Raw genomic sequence first — 27,219 nt, 5'->3', positions numbered from 1 at the left:
TGACTGGGGAAACCAGTACCCGGCCGCCAGCCTCGCCTCCCACACCTACAGGACTCTCTGCTGACGAGGACACAGGCAGCTCCGGTGCGGAGGATGGAGCGGGACCAAGCACGCAGCCAGGGCCATCTGGCTCACAGGGACTCCCGGGACCGACCAACGTCGCAAGTGTCACACCAGCGACACCTGTCTCTGTGATCTGCACAGTCCCCACCACCACCAGTACCACCAGTACCACCAGTACCACCAGCACCACCACTCCTGCCGGTGCCACCCAGCCTAACCCAGCGCACAACGCTGGTCCATCGGCCCCACACACAAGCAGGGTGAGTGGGCCACAGGCAACGGGACATCAGCCAATCAGGCGAGCCACACACCGCCGTGCAGAGGAAGGACAGCTACCCCAGCCAGTGGCACAGTCCCTACAAGCCCTTGCCAGGTGCCAGACGTCATACGACCGGTCCCAGGCAAACGCAGATCGTGCGCACCAGGACTCGGTGGACAACAACAACATCCAGCGCGAAATCTGTGGCATCCTTGGCCAGATGTTGCAGATCATGGGCCAGCAGGCAACGATGTGGAGGGAATGGGTTGCCCGGAACAACCCCCCCCCTCCACCAAGTGTCGTAGCGCCACCGCCACCGTCACCTCCGCCTCCACCGCCACCTCTGCCTCCACCGCCACCGTCACCTCCGCCTCCACCGCCGCCACCACCACCTGTGCCCCTGGCGACGGATGTGGCCCTTCAACAACCTGCCCTCCCAGCTGACTCTGTACCACCTCAGAGACGGAGGGGCCGGCCGAGGCAGGAAGTGGCTGAGAGCAGTGTTGGAGCGCCATCCACACGCTCCAAGAGGGGACGACCATGACAATGTCACCGCCTGTGCCAGACATTCACCCAGCTAAGTATCCTGTCCCACAGACAATCATTCCCACTGGTCTGCTGGACTACCCTGACACCCCCCAATGTGGTGTCAGCACGGACATTTCATCTGCCATTACCTTCAACTCCAACTCCCTCCACCCCACTTACTTGTAAATATTCACCAGCACAGAAGCACAACCTGTAAATAAATAGCACTTACTCACACAATGATGTTTTGCCTCCATGTTTATTCACATGATTGCCTTCAGAAACAGACGTAAACAGGTTCAGGGATGACAGTCGTACATGATCATGGCGCTGCGGGAGTGACCTAGAGAAAATCAGAGACAGCAAACACACGTCAGGAAACAGATTCACACACATCACAACACAATGCACAGCAACATTACACAAACGACAACCATCACAAAAGCATGGGATGAGAGCACACACATCATGGAGACTTGTATGTCCAAAGAAATGAAGACACACATAAGCAACCATCACAAACAAGAACACCCAGCTGATTAACCCCACATCCACACAACACCAGCAAACATACATGAGGCATTGTCAACCGTCACTAGAGGTAGTAACTCACATTCAAGGGAAGTAGCGATCTATGAGCTGGTGCCTCTGGTCCACACCTTCCTCCTCACCACTATCCTCATCAGTCGACATGGGTGGGATGGGAGGCCGAGGAACTCCTTCGTCTTCAGGGTCCAACAGCAGTTCTATGTCATTGCGTACTGCCAGGTTGTGGAGCATGCAGCAGGCAATCACGATCCTGCATACTGTTCCTGGTGAGTAAGGCAGGGCCCCTCCGGTCTTATCGAGGCACCGAAACCGAGACTTTAGCAGTCCAAAGGTACGTTCGATGACTCTCCGTGTCCTTCCATGTGCATCATTGTACCGCATTTCACCCGCTGTTCTCGGATTACGTAGGGGACTGAGGAGCCAGGGCCGGTTTGGGTAAGCCGAGTCGCCTATGTAGGGGGATGACAGAGACAAACATCACAACAAGATATGGTGGGTACCCCATGCAACACAGAGATCACAAGAGTCCCCACTGCACACTCACCAACAAGCCACGCTTGACCGGGTCGCAGATTAGCCATGAGTCGTGGGACATTGCTGCTCCGCATGATGTGGGCGTCATGTGCAGATCCAGGAAATCTTGCACACACATGTGAGATTATGTTGTTTGCCAGGCACACCACCTGCACGTTCAGCGAATGGAAATGTTTGCGATTCCTGAACACTTGTTCCCGTGCCCGTGGTGGAATGATTGCGATGTGTGTGCCATCAATTGAGCCCACAACGTGAGGTATGTGGCCCAGGGCATAGAAATCAGCTTTGACAGCTGGCAACTCTTCCGGACGTGGGAAATGGATGTAGTCATCCTTGTACAGCATCATAGCTGTTAAGACATCCCGAAGAACCGTGCTGAACATGGCCTGTGACATCCCCCCGGCATGTCCAACTGTATACTGAAATGTGCCAGTAGCAAAGAAATGGAGTACCGCCATGACCTTTGCAGTGGGTGTAATCGACCCAGGATACGTCCTACGTGGCTGCAGATGAGGAGACAATTGAGCCACAAGCTCCAGCAACCGACGTCGATCCAGCCGGAATTTCCGAATCACCTCCTCGCCAACCATATCCTCCAGCACAGTGTATGGCCGATGCACATTTGTAGCCCTCCTGTGTGGGAGAGAGATGTAACTTAGGTCAACTTGCAAACGACGCATACGTGTACAACTCCATCACATGTGAACCTTACTGACAATACTTCAGTCTGCACCCTAATGTTTAGTAGCCACATCACAGACACACATGCAACTGCATGCACACAAACGATAATTATACACACGCCATGTCATCAAGCACACATGCCAACACCAAGAATGATGTACATACGGTAATTACATGCATGGTGACACAACGTACAAAACACATACACGGAATGCATGTGTACCACCACCACTGTAGTCACCTCACCAGAACAAGACACAGACAACAGATGCATAATTTGGGCACACAGCCGTGATGTACTGTGTAGTTGTGAAGATGTAAGAACGTATGTAGGGTCACACCCGACGTCAACACGTACAAATGCACATCTGTTGCCCATTGTGTGCCCACCGATGGACATTGCATGGACACACATGCTACATTGTATGACATATGACCTTTCCCTATCACGCTCACATCCCTCATGACGCTACTGCACACAACACATCACGGTGCAGCGTCTGACAAGATAACATAATTGGCGCCGCCATGGCGGTGCTCAACTTCCGCTACTTCCCAAAGTCCAGACGCGGCCAGCGTCCCTCTTCCCATTGGCTGCATGTGCGGGGACCGTCACGGGCACACATCGGCAACCGCACGTGCAAGCCTCAGGCACGGATGCTTCAGTTGCAACAATGTTCTATCACTGGCGCCTCCATGGCGGGGCACGTACTCAGCGGGGGAGGTGCAGGCCTATACACCCTTTAGATGTACTCAATGGACATGCCAGTTCATGACCCCCCTTACAGTCACATTGCATCATCCACCATACACCGGCCGGAGCGGCCGGGCCTAGGACGGCCGTGGCCGGCCATGAACGCTACCGCCGTGCCCGGCCATGAACACTACCGCCGTGCCCGGCCATGAACACTACCGCCGTGCCCGGCCATGAACACTACCGCCGTGCCCGGCCATGAACACTACCGCCGTGGCCGGCCATGAACACTACCGCCGTGCCCGGCCATGTACACAACCGCCGTGCCCGGCCATGTACACAACCGCCGTGGCCGGCCATGAACACTACCGCCGTGCCCGGCCATGTACACAACCGCCATGCCCGGCATGCGGTTGTGTTCATGGCCGGGCACGGCGGTTGTGTTCATGGCCGGGCACAGCGGTAGTGTTCATGGCCGGCCACGGCCGTCCTAGGCCCGGCCGCTCCGGCCGGTGTACGATGGATGATGCAATGTGACTGTAAGGGGGGTCATGAACTGGCATGTCCATTGAGTACATCTAAAGGGTGTATAGGCCTGCACCTCCCCCGCTGAGTACGTGCACCGCCATGGAGGCGCCAGTGATAGAACATTGTTGCAACTGAAGCATCCGTGCCTGAGGCTTGCACGTGCGGTTGCCGATGTGTGCCCGTGACGGTCCCCGCACATGCAGCCAATGGGAAGAGGGACGCTGGCTGCATATGGCCAATCGCAAGTAGCGGAAGCTGGGCACCGCAACAACAGGGCCAGTAATTGGCCCATCTCACGATCACGCTTCCAGGGCTGACCAATTGCTGGCGACGTATGCCACTGACACGTGCTGAGGGCCCTATATATGTGTGTTGGGCAAAATGACACTTCCTACCCTGGGGACCAGTGCTGCCTGTTCACCTCGACCTGCTGCTGCTCCTGAGCTGACCACCGACTGCTGCCTGTGACCATCACCTCGACCTGCTGCTGCTGCTGAGCTGACCACCGACTGCTGCCTGTGACCATCACCTCGACCTGCTGCTGCTGCTGAGCTGACCACCGACTGCTGCTGTAGTGCCATACTCCGTGATCTTGCCATGTCGAGAGGCAAAGAGATCCGGTCTCGACCCTTCACCGCCGCGGAGCTTGATGTCTTCGTGGACGGTGTACTCCGCAACTATGGACGCCTCTACGGCGCACCAGGACAGGTGGTAAGTGCAGTGTGGGACATGTTGGTGTGCATGAGGGGGCCAAATAATCTGGCCTATTTCTATCTTAGCTGTGTAGTGTGGGCTAGACATATGTTCCTGATTGTGCATGGCTGCTGACAGTTACGTCTTGCCCCTATGTGTGTGACAGGCCACCTGTCCACTGACTGAAACCCTTTTGTCTCCCATCATGGTAGGTCAAGCTGCACCTTCGCAAGGACCTGTGGAGGAGCATAGCACGGGAAGTACGGGCATTGGGGGTGTGCAACAGACGACATACACACTGCCACAAACGCTGGGACGACATTTCCAGGCTAAGCAAGAATGTAGCGGAAGTAACACTGGGCCTGATTCCAAGGACGCCCCGTCTGGCCCGACGCTCCATGACCCCTCTCATGCACCGTATCATTGCAGTGACGCATCCTGAACTGGCCGAACGTCTGAGTGCCGATCAACAGCAAACTAGCGGTGAGCAAACTGTCTGTGTAGGAAACCTGTGAGTGCTATGCATGTATTGGTGCACAGACACACTATTGAGTTCCGTGTTGCGTATGTATGTCTGTGATGCCATTTTGGTCCCATTGGGTGGTTCTCATTTGACATCCAGGTCCGCCATGTTGACACGCCACTTGCTTAGTAGTTGAGTGTTGAGGCACATCCCCTAGTGGTCCATGGCCCCATGGCAGGAAATGTGAGGATGACTGGTAGAGGTGGGCCATGTGCAGGATGAGGGCTACAAAATCTTTGTCAGCTATGTAATTTGCGAATCCTGTTCCTTCTGTACGTCAGTCTGCCCATGACTCACACATCTTTTATGTGCATTTCAGGTATGACAGAGGACACTCAGCCACAGACGGCGGAGAGTAGTCGAGGAAATGAGTCCGGCTCAGACTTCGCACACACGCAGACTGACACAGAGGAGGCCAGCGCCGGAGAGGGGGACAGGACCGTCCCTGAGGACTCGCATGTGGAGACACCATCGTCCTCCTCGTCGGACACTCTTGGTGAGCCTGCACTGTTGTCACAGACTGGGAGTGGGCACTCTTCACCTTCTGTCGGAAGTAAGCACACAGGGCCCACACTTCCACAAACTGCACCATGTACTGTTCGTGGCCGGAGGAGTAGGGGGAGCAGAGTGGCGTTCGGTGCAGGCACCGCTGCCCCTGCCACGGTGAGCCAAAATGCACTGTGTGCTGAGGCCGTTGATCTGCTGCGACAGCTGTGTGTGGGGCAGACCAATATGACAAATGCTTTCCAGGACCATGATAGGAAGTTGGGGCAGGTGGTGGCTTTCATGGAAGGGATGCATGGCGATCTTGCAGGTCTACACAGGACAGTGCAGTCATTGGCAAGCAGTGTGTCGTCTGCAATAGTACAGTCGCATGAACAGGGTGCTACTTCGGTTTCCCCATCTACACCACTGGATGTCTCAGGGGGTAGTGAATATTCTGAGCAGGACTCAAATACAGGTTATTACACTAGAAGCAGCGTCAGACAGCACGTCAGGGCACGCAGGGCACAGACCCCATCCCCTAGATCAGCTAAATCTGTTCAATTAGACAACGTCAGATACACTGGAGTACACACACAGGATCCGCAATTGTTGTTGGGGGACATGCCTTCAGGAGCTACACAGGCATTCAACACAAAAGGTACTCCCAAGGCAAGGGATACTCACATGTCCATGGACTGTACCTTGGACAAGGCCAGTCAGAAGACAAAGGCACCTACTAGGAGCAGGGAGACTCCCAAGGGCAGGCCCACAGCAGAGGAAAGGGACACTCCCAGGGACAGTGACAAGACAAATGCACCTACTAAGAGCAGGGAGACTCCCAAGGGCAGGCCCACAGCAGAGGAAAGGGACACTCCCAGGGACAGTGACAAGACAAAGGCACCTACTAAGAGCAGGGAGACTCCCAAGGGCAGGCCCACAGCAGAGGAAAGGGACACTCCCAGGGACAGTGACAAGACAAACGCACCTCCTAAGAGCAGGGAGACTCCCAAGGGCAGGCCCACAGCAGAGGAAAGGGACACTCCCAGGGACAGTGACAAGACTAAGGCACCTCCTAAGAGCAGGGAGACTCCCAAGGGCAGGCCCACAGCAGAGGAAAGGGACGCTCCCAGGGACAGTGACAAGACTAAGGCACCTCCTAAGAGCAGGGAGACTCCCAAGGGCAGGCCCACAGCAGAGGAAAGGGACGCTCCCAGGGACAGTGACAAGACTAAGGCACCTCCTAAGAGCAGGGAGACTCCCAAGGGCAGGCCCACAGCAAAGCAAGGTCCATCTCCCAAGGGCAGGGACACACACAGAGAGCAGGTGTCTACTGGAGACAGGTGCACCACAGACGACAAGTCTGCTGGCAGGAACAGGGCGGCGACCAGGGCACAGGCTACATCCAGAGACAACACTCCACCTAAGGATAAGGCACATCCTACGGACAAGGCATCTAGCATGGACAATGGCGCAATCAAGGACAGGCATACTTCACCCCTGGCTGCACTGAGGCTGATGTTTTCTACTACACGCCAAACTGATGTCTCCGCCGCGGAGTCCCCCCATACCTCCACTCCCATCCAGGCCAGTCAGAAGCAGAGGAGGGTGTCCCCTGTTGTTGCATCCCCCATTACACATGATTCCGAGTCCAGGCGGCAGGCACAGAGCAAACGACAAGCAGGCTCCAGCACGTCCCCAGAAACCAGATCCCCGGCAGCAGATGCTCCACCTATGGTGGGTGGTGATTGTTTGGCGTCCCCACCACTTGGCAGTCCTGTCCTGTCCAGGGTGCACACACACATCCCTAAGAAACGCAGACACACACCATTGACACCTGCCAACCCCGATTTGGCTCTAGGTCAGCTATCCCCAGCTCCCAGGCCCACCCTGCCTCCAGGCCCATACAGCCCTGTGGCTCATCATTTCAGTTGTCACAGTGGCGCTGGTGCAGTTGACTCTCATGTATCAGATGGTGGCACAGTGTCAGTTGTGCCCTCTCCTGTTGCAGGTCCTGGCAGTGTATCTGGGTCTATGGCTCACGTGTCAGTTAGAAGATCTGTGGCTGTGTTGCACACTCCTGTTTCTGGTGCTGGCAGTCTGTCTGGGTCCGTGGCCCATGTGTGTGTCACTCGGGCTGTGGCTGTGTCTCACACTCCTGTTGCTGGTGCTGCCAGTGTGTCTGGGTCCGTGGCCCATGTGTGTGTCACTCGGGCTGTGGCTGTGTCTCACACTCCTGTTGCTGGTGCTGCCAGTGTGTCTGGGTCCGTGGCCCATGTGTGTGTCACTCGGGCTGTGGCTGTGTCTCACACTCCTGTTGCTGGTGCTGCCAGTGTGTCCGAGGCAGGTAGTTCACGCAGTCCCCCTGATTCTGTGATGTGAGGTGCTGAACACTTCACTCAAATGTTATTTCACATGGTGTGTCAATTGAGAACTGCGTGGCACTCTTGTGGTTCCTGTGACGGGTTGGTAGGGACACGTACTTGTGCAGCCTATGATGTTCCTGCTCTGTACTCTACAATGCCCTGTTGATGCTCTGATACTGCATTCTGCCCTCTCGTTACCTGCCTATGATGTACCCGCTCTGTACTCTACAATGCCCTGTTGATGCTCTGATACTGCATTCTGCCCTCTCGTTACCTGCCTATGATGTACCTGCTCTGTACTCTACAATGCCCTGTTGATGCTCTGATACTGCATACTGCCCTCTCGTTACCTGCCTATGATGTACCTGCTCTGTACTCTACAATGCCCTGTTGATGCTCTGATACTGCATACTGCCCTCTCGTTACCTGCCTATGATGTACCTGCTCTGTACTCTACAATGCCCTGTTGATGCTCTGTTACTGCATTCTGCACTCTCACGTGCTGCCTCTGATGGAGCTGTTCTGTGCAATGGACTGTTGATGCACTTGGCCCCTCTCACGTGCTGCCTCTGATGGAGCTGTTCTGTGCAATGGACTGTTGATGCACTTGGCCCCTCTCACGTGCTGCCTCTGATGGAGCTGTTCTGTGCAATGGACTGTTGATGCACTTGGCCCCTCTCACGTGCTGCCTCTGATGGAGCTGTTCTGTGCAATGGACTGTTGATGCACTTGGCCCCTCTCACGTGCTGCCTCTGATGGAGATGTTCTGTGCAATGGACTGTTGATGCACTTGGCCCCTCTCACGTGCTGCCTCTGATGGAGCTGTTCTGTGCAATGGACTGTTGATGCACTTGGCCCCTCTCACGTGCTGCCTCTGATGGAGCTGTTCTGTGCAATGGACTGTTGATGCACTTGGCCCCTCTCATATGTTGCCTCTGATGTACCTGCTCTGTTGGCCACACTGCCCTGTTGGTGCTCTGATACTGCATTCTGCCCTCTCGTTACCAGCCTATGATGTACCTGCTCTGTACTCTACAATGCCCTGTTGATGCTCTGATACTGCATACTGCCCTCTCGTTACCTGCCTATGATGTACCTGCTCTGTTGGCCACACTGCCCTGTTGGTGCTCTGTTACTGCATTCTGCCCTCTCGTTACCTGCCTATGATGTCGCTGCTCTGGTGCCCACTTTGCACATGCTCACGCATACACTGTGATTATTCCCCTATTTTGTACAATAAAGGTAGTCTATCAAGTCTCGTGGTCTGTCGTTGTCATTCCTGCTTGCGTACTACAAATGTGTATTCGTATATGCTTCTCATCAGTGGTTTCGGTAACATGACACTCCCCCTCCCTACGTCACGTCCCTTGCTGGTATTCCCCTCCAGACAGCCAATGGTTTGTGCCTTACCTGCGTCGTCGTCCATAGTGGGCCATGACTAGGACGTGGTGGATCGCGAAGAGCATCGGGAAAGCGTGTAGCGCTGGGTCCATGGTGGTGGTCAGCTTGCGGTGGGTATCTCTGCTTTGTCACCTATGTTCGCTGTGTGGATTCCGCCGTGTTCAGTCAGGTTGTTTTTCCGCTGCGGTTTTATGTGGAGTTTCCGCCATCTTGATTTGGGGGACGGTCTTAGACGTCAGTACGTACGGCGGGGCCTCCGGGATTGTTCCGTCCGCCACGTGGTCGTGTGTAGTTCGGCGGCGGTGCGTCCTTTTCCGTCGCGGACGGAAACTTGACACGTTTTCCTATCCTGATATGGCGGACGGAGTATCCGCGGCTGGCGGACACGGAAAGGGCTTTTTCCGCCTACTCCAGGGCCGCGGTGGCTCTTCCGTCCGCCATCCTAATGAGCCCCATTGTGTTAGGTCAAAGGACGAACTGTTTCTGGACAAATGTGACTACTTGCCTACAGAAAGATATTACACACAAGTGGTGCTATTTTCTTATGAGAAATGTTTTCTGTCAAGTGCCTTTAGTAAGAAAATATTGAAGGGCACATGTGACGCACTCCTACTATAATTTTAAATGTCATGCAATAGTTTCACTATTTTTTGCCCTCAATCTATATTTACATTTGCAAACTAGTATGCTTAGCTGTTCTTTTTATTCTCTGCCGACTGTATGAGCTTTTTTGGCAGCAACCACCTCTTAATTAATGGTTATCGTCACGCAATCCTGATTTAAACCGACTCAGAAATGATCAAGCTCCACTTACAGAACAGATTTTGGCAAAACAAACTTGTTTGTGCACCTGCAGGAATGTTCCACAGTAGCTAATTACAACAGTAATATTTGTGCATGTGTTTGACTTGGAACGTTCCACCATGTTTCTGCGTACAGCCTAATATGTATGCAGCATTCTAAGAAGACTTTACCCTTAGGTCTACAGCACTGTCCCTCTCTCTCTAGCCATCTCTCTGTTTCTCTATCTGTGTCCCCACAGAACACCTTCACCCGAAGGCAGTGATTTTCACGGTAAACAAAACTTTGCAGATAACTGCCAATATGTCTTAACATGGAGTGAATTAAGATATTAAACAGCCTGCCTACCTGTTTTCTTGTAGCCCAAAGAATGATTTCCTGCCCATGTTGTGCTGACGGATAGACGTACGAAAGCCAAATAGCCACCAGTATAGCAGTAATTAGGCCATGAGTACCAGCAAACGATCCTCAAGGGCAGATGTACATCAGAATTTCAGTGTAGGAAGTCAATATTTAAAGGACTCCGGAGGAGATCCATTTTCTGTAATGTCTCTGCTGATTAATAATCGTGTCAAATCCTTGTAGAGTGGCAGTGAGGTGTTGTAGAGCAATATTAGAAAATTAAAAGATAATGTGAAGACTTAGGAAACAGGAGGAAAGAACACTAAAATAGTATGTTATTCGGAGCATTTCACCATGACGGAGAACTCTTTGCTAAACATCTGTCCATTCACACCATGCATCCTGCACCTAAGCCTGACACCCCAACCTAGTGACAGTATGTTTAACTTTGTGACTCATCGTTGCCCTTGTATTCCTTCATTATGTTTGTTTTATTTGATTGTGTGGTTACTTAAAGTGTGCCACGATCACAAGGACGCTTCAGGCATTTAGTTTAACAATCAGTGAAGCAATCAGAGAGAGACAATCATGGGGGCTATGTTTATGCATTCTCAATGTGTCTCAAAAGCACCACAGTATACCAGCCAGACACAGTCAGGACAGTTCCCTAGAGCTAATTTGGAACCTAGTTCCACCTCAACTATAGCTGCTTCAACCAGAAATGTGAATATTGCCAGCCGATATTAGACATTAATGGGTGGGGGTAATGTTCCCCCTTACTGTGTCCAATTTGGGGGTGAAGGAGTCCCTCTCCTTATCCTCAACCTGAGATAACTATAACTTAGGCCCCAGCAATGCACTGCTTATGACCTCACATATTACATCACTCATGACATGTTCAGTGACATCACTGATGATACCATCCATTGAGTTCATGCTTTCTGTTATGTTATGTTATGTTATGTGTTTGTATTTATATAGCGCCTTCTACCCTGAGGTCTCCTAGCGCTGTATTCATACCGCTGTGGAACCCATCCTGGCTTTCCTGTGAAATGTCCACTCCTGGGCACCCCCAAGGTGAAGCCCGGCATCCAAGCGCTGCTGGGGCCGTTGTGGAGATTAAGCAAGCTATTGCCCAGAGTCACAGAGTGGGACCCATGATTGGACTAGGCACCGAGGCGAGAATGATCAGGTCCGGGGAAGTTGAGTCCAAGAGCCGCCGAGGCGGGAATTGAACCTTGGTCCCGGGCCAGACCTCTGCATCAGGGTCTGCCGCTCTAACCATTGAGCCACGCTTCTCTACGCTTCTCCACGCTCTAAACGTTTATGAGTGTTAAACACATGTACTAAGTTACTACATAAGGGAATATAGTATACCTTCTATATTATTAAAGAGTGATATGTTTTCTAACATATATTATGTGTATGGCTCTGTGTATCTGTGAGTATATGAGTGTCTGAGTGTCTGTATGGGTGTATAAGTAGGTATGTGAGTAGCTGCGGGTGAACGAGTGGGTGTGTCTGTGGTTGTATGGCTGGATGAGTGGGTGTGTAAGTGACTGTATGAGTGAGTGAGTGGCTGTTTGATTAAGTGAGTTGATGTGTTAGTGGCTGTATTGTAAAACAAGTGGTTATGTGAATGGATGTATGGGTGAGTGAGAGGATGTGTAAGTGCTTGTATGGATGTGTGCATTGGTATGTAAGTGGTAGTTTGGGTATGTGAGGGAGTGTTTGAGTGCTTGTATGGGTGAGGAGTGGCTGTGTCGAGAGGATGTATGGGTGAGCAAGTGGGTGTGTGTATGTGTGAGTGGATGTATAGGTGAATAAATGGGTGTGTGAGTATCTGGGTGAGTTTGTGACTCTGTGAGTGGCTGTATGGGGAAGTGACCTGTTGCATGAGTGGCTTTATAGGTGAGAACGTGTTTATGTGAGTGGCAGTATGAGTGAGTGAGTAGGTGTTTGAGTGGCTCTATGGATGAGTAAGTGGTTGTGTGAGTGTTTGAATGGGTCTCTGAATGGGTATTTGAGTGGGTGTGTGGATGTCTAAATGGGTGCATGAGATGTCTAGGGGCGTGAGTGGGTGTGTGAGTGCTCTTGTTGATAATGTTATCAGTGATGTCTTTTGAGATGCCATCAGTGATGTCACTGACCATGTCATGAGTGATGTAATATGTGAGTTCATAAGTATTGCATTAGACAGGTGTAAGTTGTAATTAGCTCAGGTAACTATAACTGCTGAATTTCACCGGCTTTGTACTAGTGACATGTGAGCTTTACTATAAAGTTTCTTGAACCTTTGTTTCTTTCAATGAATTTAGACTTTTTTTTCAATTCTATTGCCTAATTGTAATCTGTAACCTTTAAAAATGAGTGTGTAAGTGTGTGCAAGAATGTTCCTGTGGGTGTGTGATTGAGTGTGTGAGTGTCTCAATGGGTGTGTGACTGGATGTGGGAGTGGCTCTTGGTGTACCTGCATAAGTGTCTCATTGGGTTTGTGAGTGGGTGGATGAGAGTCTGACAACTGGATCTGTGAGTGAGTGTATTTGGTTTGTGTCTGAGTGGGTGCATTAGTGTCTGAGTGAGGGGCTGAGTATTTCTGTAGTGGGTGCATGAGTCTGTGAATGAGTATGTGAGGGGGTGCGTGAGTCTGAGTAGGTCTGTGAGTGAATGCCTGTGTGGGTTCTACTCATTTTCTGCCTCTTTCTGCTTGTTTCTTACCCCTATTTTGCAATTTTCTGCTAATTTCTGACCTTTACTCTTTCTTCTCATTTCTGATCTTTAATTTGCCTCTTTCTTCTTGTTGCTGACCTTTATTTTGCCTCTTTCTGCTCCTTGCTGACCTCTATTTTGCCTCTTTCTGCTTTTTTCTGATCTTTATCTTGCCTCTTTCTGCTTTTTTCTGATCTTTATCTTGCCTCTTTCTGCTTGTTGCTGTCCACTACTTTACCTTTTTCTCTTCGTTTCTGACATTTATTTTGGCTCTTTCTGCTAATTTCTGACCTCGGTTTTGCTTCATTCTGCTTGTTGCTGGTCTTTATTTTGCCTCTTCTTCCTCATTGCTGACTTCTATTTTGCCTCTTTCTACCGTTTCTGACCTCTATTTTGCCTCTCTAATTGCTGATGTCTATGTTGCCTTTCTCTGCCTGTTGCTGACCATTATTTTGCCTCTTTCTGTTAGTTTCTGACCTTTATTTTGTCTCTTATTGCTCATTGCTGATGTCCGTTTGGCCTTCTTCTGCTTGTTTCTCACTTTTTTTGCCTCTTTTTGCTAATCTCTCACCTTGATCTTGTTAAAATAACGTTATAGTTAGGTGAATATGTCAGTGAAAACATTAACAATTTGAGCTAAAGAAAACACAGAAGTCCACCAATTATAGTTTGCAGGGCTAACTATAACTTCCGCCCCTCCACATGTGAGGTTTATGACCTCACATATGACATCACTCATAACATGTTTTATGACTTCATTTATGACATCACTGATGGCACCTCAAATGACATCATTAATGACATTACTGATGTGTAAACGTAGGCTGCAGCTCTGTGTTTCCTTTGTGAACGGGCCCTATGTGTCAACCCTATGTCTTAAGTATATGACAATTGAGTGTCATTTTACCTAATGCATGATCAATAGAAATGTCATGTGAGATGCCGGAAATCTCAAATTACAACACATATATTGTTCTGTGACCTTTGAGACAAACAGCTGTTAAATGAGCCTACCTTCAACTTTTGAGGCCTAGTGGGAGATTGGAAATATACACTTGTGTGCACCATCTCCACCATGATGAGATGATAAAGATCGTATTTGTGTTGTGATAGCATCATGTTACTGATGTATTTCCAGTCTTTCAATCAGTCAAAAGGTTTTTATGATCAATAATTAAATGCATTTCCTGTTTGAGAGGCCTATTATTTGTAGCTAGTGTGTTGAACCTAAACAAAAAGTACTTTTTCATGAACTCTAAATCAGAAATGTTTCTAAAGCATATAAACCCCCTGTGTAAATGTTGCTCCTGTAGTTGCCTAGCTATGGTATCCATGGCTAAAATGGGGAAGAGTGGGGATAATGGGCATCCCTGTCTGGTGCTTCTAGTGATGACAAGCAGGTCTGCCTCAACCCATTGGTGTAAATCTGGACTACAGTATGTGTGTATAGTAGTTGTATCACTTTAATGAAAATATTTGCCATGCCCACCCTGTTAAGGGTCTCCTTCAGAAAATGCTACTTGACAGAGTTTTCTGCGTCTAGTGACACAACTGCTGATTTGAAGTCCTAAACTCCTGTTGTAATGTGTGGAGGTTAATTTCCGTTGACCTGTGAGGAATGAAGCTGGACTGAACTGGAGAGATTAACTGTCCCATCAACAGGCATATCCAGTTTGCAATGATCTTGACCAATATTTTATTAGCAAGATTTAAAAGAGATTAGTGTCTATATGAAGATCTGGCCATTGGATCCCTCACACACTTAAGCAGCAGCATACTCACTGCCTCATATCTCCAACCTTTTCTGTAACAAGAGCTACTTCTGATCAGTGAAAAACATAATAAGCTACTGAAGGCCATGTAACTTGCTCATTGTTACCAGACACACCCTCACCCAGCTTCATTGACTTTAAATCTAATGTCCATGTATCCCGAAACTACGTTTTGAACAGAAAGCCGTCACTAGGGGTACTATGATAGGGCTGCCATGTGCACCAGTGAGTGCATGGTCTGTGAGGATGTATGAACATGTGTGTGAGTGAATGAGCTATATGTGTATGGGTGACTGAGCCTGTGTCTTATGCACTTGTGGCACTGGACATACCTTTTGCAATATGTGGCAACTTAACATGTACAACACAAACATACAGCCATTTTTATTAAATGGGAGAAATTTAAAGTGCAGAAAAATGTTCTGCAAAAATGTTCACAAAAAGGACATTTTTCTGCACTTTAAATTGCAGCATGTTTTCCAGACACTGAGAGTAAGAAGCCTGCTGTGTGTAGATGCAACTCTTTGAAATGGGAGAAAATTCAACTGAAGAGTTTATGTTTATATGCACTAAATAAAGCTGATCATTTTAATATTCTTCCATGCTAAAGTGTCTTTACAAACAACACTAATATTACTCCCAGTGGCCTGTAGACATGATGCCATATTTATGACAGGAAACCAGTAATTTGTTTAAATGTGAGGAGTTTAAAGGGAAGAAACATGCTTCATAAAACATTAGGACTTAATGGCTTAATTTTATTGTAGAGAAAAACATTAAGACAATGTTTCATAGAAACATTTATCTTCACTTTAAATTTCTCCCATGTAAAAGAAAATGAGTGTATTTTTCCGTTATAAACATGGCAGTGTGTCTACCAGCAACTAGAAGCAAGATGCCTGCAGTTTGTGAATGTGACACAATGAAAAGCGAGAAAATTAAAACAAAGAGTTAACTTAACCATTAAGTTAACTCTTTATTTTAATTTTCTCTCATTTAAAAGAATTCAGAAATATAATTTTGTTCTCATGCTCCAATATGGAGTTGAGAACAGTTTTAATTTTACAGTTAAATACCTCTTTGCCTCAGTTGTGCACCTCTGTGACCCACTTGGGTCATAAATCTGAGTGGAGCACTGCTCTTTATCAAGCTCTGCTATCTGATGCCTGATAACAATGGAAAATAAACTTAGCCTTTCCTTAACTTTAAATGCAACACTTATTTCTTGTAGTTCCTATTTAAAAAGAAACTCAAGGCTGGGGACATCTCTGAAGGTGTCTGCGATCTACTGGTAGTTTGCAATCAACTGGCTGGAGTCAGCCGCCTAAGTTATTTAAAATCCACCCTGTTGAGCATCAGAATGCACACCACCATAGCATAGGAGTTATATGCAGAAAAAAATATGTTTCCTCCCCACTTTAGGGCAAATCTTTAATAACTAATAAACTACGTGCTATTCTCCACAAAGCGCTTTAACACCTTGTCAGGGGTAGTAAGGGCTATATCAATGCAATTTACAATTACAATTACAATTTACAAAGGTGGGTTTCCTGTAGGAAGGTCACATCTATACTATGTCTGTCTAGATAGGCAGGTATTTGTTCACTCCTGACTGGATGGCTAAGCCCTCTGATGTTCCAAGCTAGGAGCATTACCGACTTACTAGTAAGTACCGCCATGAGGGTGCTTAGTGCTTCTGTACATACAGCACTCTATAGTCTACAATTATGTCAAGTGGCAGTGTTTTAAACCTCATAACATGTAGACATTGCAACAAACTTAGCCCCACCTTCCGACCCTGCCACCCCTATCCCTACTGAAAACCCCAACTGACAATGATATCCCCAGTATATACTCCCCACCAAATGAAGAGATGATACACACTATGGGAGTTCCAATTCTATGTGATGAACCCATGTCATAAAAAATGAAAAGAGAAGTTACTGTACCAATGTGATTCAGACAGGGTTGTACTCAATGATCTACAACTTCAGTGAAACAGCCATTGCTATGGTCTTCCTTGAACTAAAGTGAGATAGGACCTCCGCCTGCCCAAGCAGAGCAATAAACACAAGTGGTGGAATGTGGTGACTCTTGGTTGATTGACTTTGTCTGGAAATTATCTAGGGTCAATCTGTTTCAGTCAGCTCTGCAGAAAAGGCTTAATCTGTAGGCGACAGGAGGGTGTCAGTTTGTGACCATGACCTTTAAGTATTAAATCGTTTTTTGCAAAATGCTGTGCCATCTGCAGGGCTTGAGAAGCCATAATCAATCTTCCGGATTGAGTCTCCAAGTCTTCATTCTTGGCTATGATGTGGCCCAGTAAATGTTCCAGTTACTTTAGACGGTCGGTGTTTGTGGTGGTGTTGTCTTCTCATTTCGGCACAGTTGTGTCTTGCATTCTGCCTATGTAGGGAATCGATCAACCTATCCAGCTCCAAGGTCATGGAATCAATTTTACTATCTGTGGAGTTCAGGCCAGCTTTGAGTCACAATAGTAGGGTGTTCAGCACTCCTTCTGCACACCAGCTGGGGTCTCCCATGGATCCGATGTGAGAGTTGCTTTGCGAGTTACCTTCCATTGTTCAAAAGGAAGTATGCTTTGCTTGGGGTTCTTTTTCCCCATGGCAGACAATCCTGTGCAGTGCCTTGCATTACATGTACTGTAGCCCCTCTGGGTATATAGGATTAGTTCCGCCCTGGGCCCACCATAGATGTTGAAGGACTTTCTGCCTCCCCACCAGGCTCCTGAAGTTGGCTTTGGCCAGTGGCAGTCCAAATCTCTTGATATTGAAGGGCCTCATCCAGGTCACCAATGTGTGTCAGGTTCCTGAAAGCCACTAGTTCTGTGTGCGTTTAAGGGCTGTGGAGACTGAGGCCATGGTTTGGGGGAGAAATGTTTTGTGCAGTGTTTGCAGTTTCTGTGGCTCCCACCCGCAAGATTTCATTTGGGGCTCTACCATTGTACCATACATCAAAACATGGCAGTCTCTTCCTTACATTTCCACTTCCCACCCATGAAGCAGCTTGTGGAATGCTTGCAGGAAACTTGTTTGGGGTGTGTCTCGCCATGCCCAGACAGCGAGTTATGCCACCCGACTTGGTGGATGGGGCTCGCGGCAACAGCCTCAACCTCACTGGCAGTCCCTGTCGCCAGCTGGCCACTATACCTGCACTGTACCTCAACAACTCTTTTTTGTTGTGGCTCCCGGACATGGTGCTTTCCTACCCCACTACCTCCGCATCTGTGGTCTTGAGGACATGTAATTCCCCTGGTTCGATGTCACTATTGCTGGATCAGTCGTGGACCTTTGTTTTAGGCAGCCATCTTGGTTGTCTTGCAACCACTCCCCTCTCCCTGAGTGATCTTTAACAGATGTCGCCATTCAGTATATTTACAATAGTAATGTTCAGTTAATTAAAAATAACTGTTTATATTGATGGTACAGTGTTAGTACACCTGGTTAGCCAGTTGATGACATGTAGATGTTGTGCAGGAAAGAAAATGTTTAGGAGTTAAATCTTTGCACTGGATGTAAAGACTGAGGAAGGCATTAGAGACCCAATATTCCTCCCTTTTGAGATTAAATTGTTTAGATTTATTTTGTTGTGTCTTTGTTTAATATCTTAGCTCAGTATCCGATCCACCGAGTCACACATACACAAGTGAAACATATCTAACATCCTTGTATTTCTAAATTACATTATCATCTGCATAAGCAATTCTAGAGTCTGCAGAATTGCTCAGAGGACACAGGCTCTAGTCATACACCTAAAATCTATTGACATTTATTTACCTTTTCCCCTGAAATAACAAATGTGCCTTATTTATTCAGGAGACAGATTAGGATTGCTGTTCAGTTTATAAGTAGTTCCTTTACCAGGTACATGGAGATTTCAGCTGTTGGGTCAGCTTGAGTCAGATACAACTTTAAAAGCAAATTACGCCGTGCTTCTCTCTTAATAATACTGTTACTGTTAGCAGTGAATTGATTTAGTTGCAATAACACTATACAGACATTACTCACTTGCTCTCTGGAAATGCTGTGCTTGCCTACATAGGCATTTTGTACTTGGTATTCCCTAATGACCAGATGAGGAGAATTTAGTTGGCATATCAGGCAAAGCCATGTAAGTTGCTATAATTACAATTTACATTGGCTCATTTAGGTTGTGTGCAGCATAGAGAGTTGATGAGGCATTTTTTAAAACTCTCTTTAGAGATATTCCTTATTAATTCGCAACATATACTTATACTTTAAAATATTACCTGAGATAAAATGTCTACTTTGTGCCAAATTCCATGCTTTTTACAGAGTACTTTGCTTTGTAAGCGATAATGCATTCATTTCTCTCACTGCATCTGCACAAAATTACCAACATCAATTAAATTGTGAAAGTAACTGAAGACTCACCTCTTACTCCAGGTGAATATTAAATGACAACCCTGTCCTTTTGTTTTCACCTCCAAACAATTTCTCCAGAATGACTATCCTTGCAACCTGGCTCTCCACTTACCATCGTTTGTCATTTCCCCCGGACTGGGATGTGGTTTGCATCATTTCCCTGCTGCCCATGCAATAGAGTGGCCATACAGTCCACTAAGCACTTTAAGTCATTTTGCACTTTATATTCTCCTTTTAGAACCTGTTTTTTTTATGTCAATTTTAGCCAGGAAATTTTTAAAACACTTCAAGAAGGTTTACTGTTTCTACAACTCTGGAAGTCCTCAACAATCTGTTATGCAGTGTTGAATTTTATTACTCAAGCGAGGAACTTAAGGAAAAAATATGCTGCATGATCCAGCTATGAAAGGGCAATGATGATGTACTTTTTAGTAATTGACTTTCGTGATTCCAATGTTTGTAATCTATTTGTAACTATTTTTAAAATGTGCTTTTATGGTCTTCTTTTGACCGAATAAAGATTTTTTAGAACCTTTGAACCTCTCGGTGTTGCTGCATCCAGATTTCCTCAGTGCAGGATCACTGGACTTGATTTTGGATGTATGACGTTACAACGCACACTTTTACAACGCATACCTTTACAACGCATTTTTTACAACGCAACATCCATTACAACGCATTCCATTATAACGCATTCCATTACAACGCATAATACCTTTCCAATGCATACCTTTACAACGCATAACATTGTATTGCATGTTTGGTAAGTATTGGATAGTGTAGGGGTAAAAATTACTATTCTAACTCCAGGGGGTGCAACAGTAGGGTAAGTGTTGGATAGTGTAGGGGTAAAAATTACTATTCTAACTCCAGGGGGTGCAACAGTAGGGTAAGTGTTGGATAGTGTAGGGGTAAAAATTATTATTCTAACTCCAGGGGATGCAACAGTAGGGTAAGTGTTGGATGGTAATGTTATGTGTTGTAATGGTATGCGTTGTAATGACTGAGTTGTAATGACATGCGTTGTAGTGGTGTGCGTTGTAGTGTCATGCGTTGTAATGGTTGCGTTGTAATTGCATGCATTGTAATGGATGTTGCTTTGTAAAAGTTTTGTTGTAATGGTAGTGCGTTGTAAAAGTTGCGTTGTAAAGGTTGTTTCCCCTTGATTTTACAATCTGGATCGTTTCTTCAATAAAATCATAGGAGTCTTCACGCTGTAGGCGCCATCCGGCATTGGCACTCACCCAACCTTCAACCATGGAAGGAGGAAGTGCAGAATGCTTGCCCCTGCCAGCCGTTTGACGTTTCCCCACCAAATGCTTCGCCCCCATCTGCACTGGACGCCATACTTCCAATTAATATCTGCTGAGAGCAGGTGGTAAATCAAAGTGGATCTGTCCTTGGAACTGAGAGCGGATTTGCAAGTGATGTTGATGGTAATGCACATTATTCCCCATTCGGAGGACAATACTTGTGATATCTGGATTTACGTTCTTGGCTACCAGTGGGAATCATTATTTCCTGGTACACAGTATCTCTTCTCATAAATCTGGCCCTTGTAATTAGAGCCTAAAAAGGGCAAAATGGAGGTTAGATAAAGGAAGGGATGGGGACGGGAAACAATAGTATTTTGGCCATAGATTTGGATGTTCACAATGGTCTCCCTCATGTAGTTAGCGTGCTGGAGGGCAGGTGATGGCTCTGAGATGTTGAAAGGGTTTTGCCATTATCAGTGCTTAATTTGTGCAGATGGTTACAAGTGTTGGACCCCAGCCCTTGTTTTTGGCGGTCAGCTCTTAATTTTCTTCATCAGGCACCGAGCTAGAGAGACAAAGGCAGTAATGGGATAAAGAATTAGGAGTAGAAAGATAGCAAAACAGTGACAAAATATGAGAATAGGAGATGAAAAAGAACAGCAAGAGTGAGAAAAAAAGGCAGGAAGTATAGTGTTGTGAAACCAAGAGACGAGTTGAAATCAAAATTAGGCTGCTTTGCTATTTGGCAATGCTGGCTTTCAGCGGTACTGGTTATGGGCTCATAAGAGAAGCTCTGCACTACCCAGAAAAGACCCCTTCCAGCTCTTTCTCACATACAGCAATAATACTGAGCTTGATTTGAGTATCCCCGTTTACAAGGGTCTCTCTAATAGGGTATTTTTAACAGTGTAATTTTAACTTTAACCTATGCTAGATGTAGCACTTCTATAGCTACAGCACTAAGAAGTCTTGGACCTGATCTGCTCCTTATAACTTTGTAGAAGCCTGGTCTACTGCCACACACAATAACATAAAACCAACGATAAACAACACTGATGTATTAGAATTTTTTGTGGTGAATTGATTCGTCTCCTAGAAGTTTTTACCCTAAAATGAGGAATACCATGCAGATCGGTGCCTGCCACACCAAAATCCACATGCCAAGGTAATATACAGTTCCTTTTTCCCCCGATACATTTTGGCAGCTTTGACCTGCAGATATTTACCCGGGAAACGAGAGTTGATCGCAAAACTGACAATTTTGATATGCAGAATTTACTTGTAAGGAGAGCCAACGTCTTGAGATACTGAAAAACAACAGAAATTTTATCTGAAATCATTTCAAAGATTAGGGACAAATTTGTTATTTTTTCCAGGTTTACAGAAATATGTATCCTGCATCACAGAGTATACCATAAATGTTATCTAAATGCCAAGTAGATAGAGTACGAACATGCTACTGAAGCAAGAAGGGGCACGTGGGAGGAGGAGCCAAGATGGCGACCTGATCGGACGTGTAGTCCCTCGGCTCCGGAGACCGTCTCCTTCTTTGTACATATCCTGCCGGTGAACCTGCTTTTGGAAGGCACACCGTGAGAGCCGATTTGCCCAGGCGCCCTGCGGTGTAATCCTGATGCTTGCGACGCTTTGCGAGTTGATGCACTGTCCGGCTGTAGTTTGTGGCCCGCGACGGTCCCGAGTCCGGGGTCTCGAGTGGACGCTGGGACCGGCTGTCGTGTGATCAACACCGGGCGTCAGAAGCGGCTTTGACCCGGTCGGACTATTTCCGACAGAAGCGGCCGACTTTGGAACGTGCGCTCCTTCGTACTACAGGTACTGCGCTGGTTGTGCCTGGCACTCTATCCTGTAGAGATTGCATGAGTGTGGATGTTCCTACCGCGACTGCGGACAAGTGCTTGTTTACTATCCTGCTGGCGGCGGGAGGCTCCCGATCCTTCTGGCCCCTCAATGTCGGGCGGAGCGGCTTGCTTATGGAGCGCTGTCTACGGCCTCTTTTTGGACCCACTTAACGTTTTCCTCGAATTGTACACCTTTCGCCAGAATTAGTGGCTTTGCACTACTCGAGGTGTTTCCAGTGGTGATCTCGCAGTGCACAATGGAGGGCAGCTTCGGAGTGACCGTATTATGGAGTGATGGTGGATGTGTGGTGCGAGACGACTTGACCGAGGGGACACATGGAACTGCTCGGGGCTATGGAGCCTTATTGGCTGCTATTGTCTCCCTTCACTCCGAAGTGTTACACGCTGCAAGCGCCCTGATCACCAAGGTGGACGTTCTAATCAGTTATCGTGGATGTTCTAAGATGGCCGCCTCATTAGACCGTAGCGGGACTCCTTGTTCTACGTCTGACCGCGACAAGATGGCGGCGTCGTGCTGTGGTACCGGACCTGCGACCCCAGACCACGAGGTGGCTTTTGCTGTTGCCGATTATCGCCCTGGCCGAAGTGGAATGTATGATCTGCGATCACGGCAAGTGTTCTATCCCAGCACTGTATTTCCCTCTACCCGGAGATCGCTCCTGAAGGGGCTTGACACTGAGACTTTTATCCTGGGTTCGATTACGCTCGGTGCCACGGGTGTTGCGTACTCCTGGACCAACTTGATTCCATTGGCCCTGTATGTGCGGGACGTGGTTGAGTATACGGGTCGATGTTTCCCATTTGGACTATCGTACGTATCTCCTTGGATTCTTGGGGTTTCCGTGGTCAGCAGTGGTGGCGGAGAGAGAACTGGCCAGGGGTGAACGTTTATTTTTATGGTCTGGGGTTCGCCTGTTGCTGACCTGGGCGGGTGGGTGGTGTGTCGTTGTCATGGACTTTGCTATTTGTTGATTCGGCATCTTTGATTTATCCTGGTTATATTGCTTCTGATCACCGAGCTTTTCTTCTGTGTTGTTGATGTACTTGCGGGACGATGGGGCCGGGGGACGGGTGGTGGGCTCCTCCCCTCCTTTCTTTATTTTTGAGAGTTATAGATTAGGATTCTTTTCTTACCTCTCTCTATCTTTCGGGACTCCTTTACTGGGCGACAGGCACACTGCTAGGGGGGGTTGGGCCGTAGCCAGCTGCAGGGGTGCAGGGTGGGGGGTGGATTGGGGGGGTTTTTTGTTTTTTCTTTTAGGTTCTATGGGCCCTCTATTCTTTTTCCTTTTTCCTTTTTCTGGGTTTAGACATTCTACATGTGTGGTGGGCAACGACTCTGGCATTCTATTACGGCTCCTATTTGTCAATTCTGTTTCTATTACACCAAGTCCAATTCGTTGTCCTTGATATTCTGCTCTTGTCTATCCTAGGGGTAAATCTTTAAAATTTGACCTCATTTTTTCCTGTTATGTATCTTTAGCACCTTTTCTGTTGAAATGTACTGTACTCGCTAGCCCTCGGGCTCCTTGCTGTGTTGTAAGTGCGGTTTTTTGTCAATAAAGGTCTTTAAAAAAAAAAAAAAAAAAAGAAGGGGCACGTGGAAAACTAAAGAGAGAAAAACGAATACAGTGTATTTAGGAGGCTCTGCTACCTAGATCTTAAGTGTTATGCATTGTTCACATAGAGAGCGTTCATCATTTATTACTGTTTCTAAATCTTATAATGCATTGCAATGGCATAGCAATTGTTGATAACAAAACATGTTACCGACGGTTCTACGAAATGAGGGTCTTCTAGGCCAGGCTGAGAGGGCTCTGTGAGAGCCTGTCAGGGCAGCTCTGCTATCTGCTTTGACTGAAAGCATAAAGTACAGCTGCAAGAAGTGGAAAAATGGTGGGAAGCTGGAGAGTGTTGGCCAAGGATGGGAGGTAATGTATTTTATTTTTTTTACCTTTGGAATAGGGTTACATAACGGAGGCCAAGTGTTGTATGGCCCCCCATTATTCCTCTGCCACTGCATAGCAGTTGAAAGCAGGAGCGTATGATTTCGGGGGCCATACATAACATAATATTATGGATGGGTAAAAAAGGAATTAGAGAGATGTTTTCAACCTCTGGGTTCTGAGTGACATCATACAAAACTCCAGCTTTGCTCTTGTTGTCTATTTGATGCCACTCAGACCCTCTCTGTGAAAAGCATCCCTGTAATTTAATGTCACCTGTCTATAATTATATATATAACACATAAAACAGGTTTAAGTAGCTATCTGGGTTATCATAGATGTAACACAGTAGGACAATATCACCCTATTTCAGAATCATCTATTCTGGTTGCTGTTAGGACAAAGGCATCTGCTTGAATCTCAAGCCTGGCTCTATAAAGTAATCGCAAAAGGCCATGGCAGAGGAAACTGTAAAAAGCCCACACTTCAGAAATCTAACACCTATTACTATGAATCGTTTGAATGGACATAATGTGTGTTGATTAACCTATGCTACCACTGACAGATTTGTAAAAATGTTTCACCTGATACATGATGATACGTTTCCAAATCTTGACAACCATGCGCTTTTAAGAATGTTGAGCAAATAAATAATTGTCACCGAAATCCAGTGCCAAAATGGTGGAATATATTAACCAGACCCTCCAGTTCATATTGGTTTATGCGGGAAAATATAAAAAGCGAAACATTTCGAAATTTCCAGGAAAATATTAGGAATGACTCCAAGAAGCATTCTGCTGTTGTGGTAATCAGTGTATTAAAAACTCAGTGCGTCATCATCCAGGCTGATTCCCGCTGTTCTTTCAATAGGCAGGTTGACCTTTGCAGTTGTTATAGAGAAGAGCATGAGCAATATATCCATAAATTCTAATCACAGTTTATTTTCTTATTTCAACCAATGAGAGTTTGGTATGTGTTATGGGGTTTTAATATAAATCCTTTAGTTAGTCATCTTTATTAGATCACAAGCAAACCCATACATTTTAGTCATTGGAATCTTATTAGAAATCAATAAACCAACAATAGTCAATGAGTAAATTGCAATAAATCATTACGCACATTCCATAAAGAAAAGAATCCCTATGCGAGGAATCGGGAGAGAAAATGTGTCAGGCAGAACCCATACAGAGTTCCAATACGAGAGAAAGTGAGAATTCAAGCATAAAGCTTCAGCATATAAAACAGATTAATAAATCCAAACTCACTCTAGGCAGAACTTCCCAAAAAGAAAAGTTCAAGAAACTCAGTGGAGTCTCAAAGCAACGTGGAATAAGGCAGGGTAGAAAGGGTCCGGAAAGTCGCATAATATAGCCTTATAGCCCGCCGTAGAGGGCTATACCGGCTATTAAAGGCCCTCTCCAGTGTTAAAGGCCCGAGCCGAAGGCTCGGGCCTTTAACAAGGGCGAGGGACTTTAATAGCGGTATAGGCCAGCTACGAAGGGCTATAAGGCTATTAGAACATTCTGCCACTAGAGGGTAGAACGTTCTAACAAAAAAAGAACAAAGCCTTTTGAGGGCGTGAGGGGATTGGAATCCCCTCAGGCTCCTTGAAGCCTTTGTTCACATCCATAGCCGTGAACAAAGAAACATTGGAATGTTGGAGCTCCAGGCTTATACCAGCCATTATAAACCCAGAGCGCTCCATTGTTTTCAATGGAGCTCCCAACATTCCAATGTTCTAATGAAATGGTAACATACTCTAGAACACACATTATTATAATCAGTTGAAAACAATGTTGCAGTCTTAATGTTGCATCTTCACCTCCTCTTGTCTAATTGGTTTTCAGTGCTTTCCTAGGAAAACATTCACTCCTCTTCTCACAGAAATCAAATAGTCCACAGACAGTGATTTCTAAGTTTGCTACTACGTTTCAATTTTAAGTTCATGCGGGTTACTTGCTCATTCAAGACTGCTTTCCCATGTTTAAACTACACGTCTAGCCTTCTAAAATATCAAATTGTAAATTTTGCTAATAGTGATCTATGTAGAAGCTGAAACATTTATATAACAAAAATAAAAAAATAAAAATTCACACCACTACACTTTGGAATAAAACAGATATGGTAAAAGAGGTCAAGCTCAGTTTAAATGTTGCATATTTATATAAGGATGTTTCTCCATTACTTTATTAAATGACAGTTTCTAATCATGTGTTAATAGTGGTTGTTGTGTATGCCGAAACATCTTGCAATGTTAAATGAAAACATTCATGTAACTATTATGTATTAATTACCATGTTCATGGAAATGTCATGATTGAAACATTTTATGGGTGTTTCAGCAATTCTAGTCAGCCAGCTTATCAAGCAATGGTGTTTTATCCATTTGAGGCCTAGTAGGAGTAAATATGATGGCATGGTGCACTTTTTGAATTGTAACACATTTTATTTTCATTACAGCCTACACATTAATTCTGCACTTTTTTTGAGAAACTTCTCAATATTACTTAAACTCAATCAATCAATCAGTGGTTTATATAGAGAGCGCTTCTCACCCGTGAGGGTCTCAAGGCGCTGGGACTTACCTTCAGTTAGAGCAACGTTAACCATTTTACAAATCTGGTACTCATTTGAATTATTCTGAAGGACAATTCAGTGTCAGTTTTGCATACCTGATGCCCTCAGCACTTTTGTCCATGATAGGTAGAGAAACTCACTCTGTAAAGTCTTCCATGCAGTCATCAGAGCTCAAGGACAGCAGCACGGTTCTGTAAGTTTATTAGCTGTGTATGTCTATTATAAT

This window comes from Lissotriton helveticus, chromosome 3_1, assembly GCF_964261635.1.
Source record: "Lissotriton helveticus chromosome 3_1, aLisHel1.1, whole genome shotgun sequence".
In the NCBI taxonomy this organism is placed as follows: domain Eukaryota; kingdom Metazoa; phylum Chordata; class Amphibia; order Caudata; family Salamandridae; genus Lissotriton; species Lissotriton helveticus.
The sequence above is the reverse complement of the archived record's forward strand: the minus strand, read 5'-3'. Positions refer to the sequence as shown.